This window comes from Oncorhynchus gorbuscha, linkage group LG21, assembly GCF_021184085.1.
Source record: "Oncorhynchus gorbuscha isolate QuinsamMale2020 ecotype Even-year linkage group LG21, OgorEven_v1.0, whole genome shotgun sequence".
In the NCBI taxonomy this organism is placed as follows: Eukaryota; Metazoa; Chordata; class Actinopteri; order Salmoniformes; family Salmonidae; genus Oncorhynchus; species Oncorhynchus gorbuscha.
Window position 1 is genome coordinate 1,859,435 of NC_060193.1, and position 4,890 is coordinate 1,864,324.

At 43.4% G+C, this 4,890-nt stretch overlaps 1 long non-coding RNA gene across 1 annotated transcript; it reads right to left on the reverse strand.

Annotated features, from left to right (window-relative positions):
- Positions 1-672: 672 nt before the first annotated feature.
- LOC124008496 lies at positions 673-4,336 on the reverse strand. The gene is made up of 3 exons (XR_006834105.1): positions 4,244-4,336; positions 1,362-1,469; positions 673-997 (listed from the first exon to the last, which is right to left on the reverse strand). It is a non-coding gene; the product is annotated as an uncharacterized LOC124008496 (long non-coding RNA).
- Between the last annotated feature and the right edge of the window lie 554 nt (positions 4,337-4,890).

The following is a 4,890-nucleotide window of genomic DNA, read 5'->3' on the forward strand; positions in this document are numbered from 1 at the left end:
GAGAGACACAGACACCACTATCTGTAGGAGAGACACAGACACTATCTATCTGTAGGAGAGACACAGACACTATCTATCTGTAGGAGAGACACAGACACTATCTATCTGTAGGAGAGACACAGACACTATCTATCTGTAGGAGAGACACAGACACTATCTATCTATCTATCTATCTATCTATCTGTAGGAGAGACACAGACCCCACTATCTATCTGTAGGAGAGACACAGACCCCACTATCTGTAGGAGAGACACAGACCCCACTATCTGTAGGAGAGACACAGACACCACTATCTGTAGGAGAGACACAGACACCACTATCTGTAGGAGAGACACAGACACTATCTATCTGTAGGAGAGACACAGACACTATCTATCTGTAGGAGAAACACAGACACCATCTATCTATCTGTAGGAGAAACACAGACACCATCTATCTATCTGTAGGAGAAACACAGACACCATCTATCTATCTGTAGGAGAAACACAGACACCATCTATCTATCTGTAGGAGAAACACAGACACCATCTATCTATCTGTAGGAGAAACACAGACACCATCTATCTATCTGTAGGAGAAACACAGACACCATCTATCTATCTGTAGGAGAAACACAGACACCATCTATCTATCTGTAGGAGAAACACAGACACCATCTATCTATCTGTAGGAGAAACACAGACACCATCTATCTATCTGTAGGAGAAACACAGACACCATCTATCTATCTGTAGGAGAAACACAGACACCATCTATCTATCTGTAGGAGAAACACAGACACCATCTATCTATCTGTAGGAGAAACACAGACACTATCTATCTGTAGGAGAAACACAGACACCATCTATCTATCTGTAGGAGAAACACAGACACCATCTATCTATATGTAGGAGAAACACAGACACCATCTATCTATATGTAGGAGAAACACAGACACCATCTATCTATCTGTAGGAGAAACACAGACACTATCGTCTGTCTCGACCATCTTCCCCTCCTGAGCCCGTTGGGGATTTGCAGTAACGAGACAAAATCATAACTAGGCATTAGGGAGTAGAACGCGGTCAAATACAAGAGGTTTGTCAACTACATCATCAGCAGACAGTCGGTGTGTTAGACTCACCCTGGCCGGCCAATGGGGGAAGCCCCTCAGTGTGTGTTAGACTCACCCTGGCCGGCCAATGGGGGAAGCCCCTCAGTGTGTGTGTTAGACTCACCCTGGCCGGCCAATGGGGGAAGCCCCTCAGTGTGTGTGTTAGACTCACCCTGGCCGGCCAATGGGGGAAGCCCCTCAGTGTGTGTGTTAGACTCACCCTGGCCGGCCAATGGGGGAAGCCCCTCAGTGTGTGTGTTAGACTCACCCTGGCCGGCCAATGGGGGAAGCCCCTCATCTTGGCGAAGACCAAGTCCCCAGGTTGGAACGCGTCTGCTGCCTTGCCTGGCATCGTGCTGCAGCACTACTTCTCATACTGTGGAGAGGAGAGGAGGGACCGATAGAGATCAGCTGACAGGACAGACACGTCACTAAACACTAGTGGGAGGAGAGGCAGTTGGTTTGCAAAACAGACATCGTAAATTTTTTAAAATAAACATCAATCTTCAGTTGCTACAATTTTGACGTCAATGAACGATATAAAACACATTGATTCTTGAGGAATATAACTGCCTCGTGAGTTTAGCTCAACTGTGGAACTCTTTATCAGAACCCAAGCTTGCTAAGTTAGCCCTCAACAGGAAGAGAATGGGAAACAGAGTGTGTAAGACATTCACAGTAACAAAGTAAGCCAGGACACACAAAAAAAAAAAACTTCACCGTTTCATGTCAACAAAATCGATCCCAGCACATTTTTTGGGGGGCTCATTCAGTAGTTTTTACCTGATGAACCATTTCGTTTACACACATTGAAAACGATACTGTTGCTGCTTCCTGTTGCCATGGTGATTTATGTCATAACACTGCTTTTAGAATGTTCAAATTCATAATCAATAAGTTGAAATAAGTCATGATATTTTTTTTATAGACAAATACACAAAAAAACTCCCTACACACACATTACACTTGTATTCTAGGGCTGAACCCCCCCCCCAAAAAATAATAATAATAATGATCTTGGTCGACTGAGAGTCACCTGTTCTTTCAACCAATCGATTGGTTGACATTAAAAAAATTTAAAAAGTTGTATTTCTCCCATATATAGACACATGTGATTACAAATCACAGAATAAAAATCACCTAGAGGCTACTGAGCTGGTCTGATGTGTATCCTAGAAATCACATTGTCTATGCATGGCCTGTCTGCAAGGAACATGAAACACTGGATCAACTTGGCCCACGGCTTGCGCAAACTTAGAATAAAATACTCTGGGCCCTCAAAGAGTTTCCCACTCCAGTTATCTCTGGACAGACAGGGAGGGGGACACAGTCTACCTAGCTGGCACACGGTGTTGCTCCTGCCTGCTTTGTACCAGATTCCTGCTTAGGACTAGCTGGCACACGGTGTCGCTCCTGCCTGCTATGTACCAGATTCCTGCTTAGGACTAGATGGCTAAGCTAGTAAACTGTGTCCTTCACTTCCCACCTGACATCACCAAACCTCTCGCCCACACACCATACACAGTCTGCCATCTGCCCGGTACAGTTGAATTCAGGCTTCATCCGTGAAGAGCTCACTTATCCAGGGTGTCAGCGGCCATCGAAGGTGAACATTTTCCCACTGAAGTCAGTTACGACGCTGAACTGCAGTCAGGTCAAGACCCTGGTGAGGACGCCGAGTTTCCCTGAGACGGTTTCTGACAGTTTGTGAAGAACTTCTTTGGTTGTGCAAACCCTCAGTTTCATCAGCTGTCCGGGTGACTGGTCTCAGAAGATCCCGCAGGGGAAGAAGCCGCATGGGGAGGTCCTGGGTTGTCATGGTTACACGTGGTCTGCGGTTGTGAGGCCGGTTGGACGTACTGACAAATTCTCAAAAAAGGACTTATAGTAGAGAAATTATCATTAAATTATCTGGCAACAGCTCTGTTGGACATTCTTGCAATCAGCATCCCTCAACTTGAGACATGTGACATTGCGTTACGACAAAAATGCATACTTTAGAGTGGCCCTTTACTGTCCCTCTCCTCGAACCAGGGACCCTCTGCACACATCAACAAACAGTCACCCCTCGAAGCCTCGTTACCCATCGCTCCACAAAATCCGCGGCCCTTGCAGAGCAAAGGGGGAACCACGACGTGAAGGGCTCAGAGTGAGTGCCGTCACCGATTGAAAACACTATTAGCGTGCACCGCTAACTAGCTAGCCATTTCATACTGGTTACACCAGCACAAGGTGCACATATGTAATGATTATGCCTATTAATCAGCTTTCTTATAAGCCACGCCGGGTGGATGGATTATCTTGGCAAAAGATAAATGCTCACTGACAGGGATGTAAACAAATTTGGGCACAATTTTATAGTAATAAGCTTTTTGTGCCTATAGAAAATGTCTGGAGTCTTTTATTTCAGCTCATGAAACGTGGGACCAAAACCTTACATGCTGCCTTTATATTCTTGTTCAGTCTACGTCCGGACTCATTATCAAACACACTTCTCAAAACATAAGTCACTTTGGTATTACGTTTATTTTGATTGGCGATTTTCTACATTTATCAAAAGTCCCATTTAAAGTGGCCTGATTTCAGATGCACGCAACTGTCCATTTAAAACAGGATTATTAGGGGAAAAAACGTTCTGGCAAAGCATGTAAACGTTAACTAACTATTACACGAATCCGACTGTCCAAAATATTTGCATTATCGTGTAAGCGTACACCTTGACACTCAAAAGAGTATTGGGAGGCTCGGGCGCCATTTGTCGCAAAGTGAGAACACGATCCACCAGCCAAACAAACACCCTTCCCTCCACCAGTTAACGAGAACAACTGGAAGCCATGCAATGGTCAGCCAATAACATGTTTATGTGGCTGCATTCATATTACACCCTCGTAGACTGACACGTTTCCTAGCTCGGAGCTCACAAATGTGCGTGATTATTTCGCGTCTTTTTGCTATATATTAAGATAGCCTCGTTGTAAACATGACCTATCTATATAATTAGCACGCCGAGTCATTGAAAACGGAACTCCGTTGTATCTTTTCTCCGTTATTAGATTGATAACTTTGACACACAATATTGCATTGTAGCTAGACAGTCTAGTTACAAAATAATAAAAAATAATATGCATGCGTATTGTTTAAATTTCTTACCAGAAAACAAGTGGCCCCGAGTTGTAAAGGCGTGCCTGTGACTCGCAGCAGGAATTGAATGTAACTCACCTGTGTGAAATTAGCTACAATAACAAACAACCGGGGAAATATGCGGTTCGACTTCAAAATAAAAGTCTCCCCTTTGAAATCGATTCAAAAACGGATACAACTAGTGGAATCACGACACATTTGGACGAATTAATTCTAAAATAGTTTGGAATGTTGTTATAAAAATATATATTTTTAAAGACAATAATTAATTTGACATAAAAAAGTATACATCTGTTGAAATATGTAGATTTATTAGACTTGTAAATTGCATTGTGGGCCATACTTCAATATGTTGCTAGCTTCACACAGGTTTCACTCCCGCCCTCCGCTGGACTGGGTCATGGCTAGATCGTTTCCATCTTTTGTCAAATGAACGTCAAAAGTGATTGTTTATTGCATTTCAGCTAACCCTAACCCTTTTCCTAAACTAACCCTAATTCTCTAAGTCAAAGCTCACGTTAACTTGACATGGATCCATTCTAGCCATTATTTTTTTATTTATTTCACCTTTATTTAACCAGGTAGGCTAGTTGAGAACAAGTTCTCATTTGCAACTGCGACCTGGCCAAAATAAAGCATAGCAGTGTGAACAGACA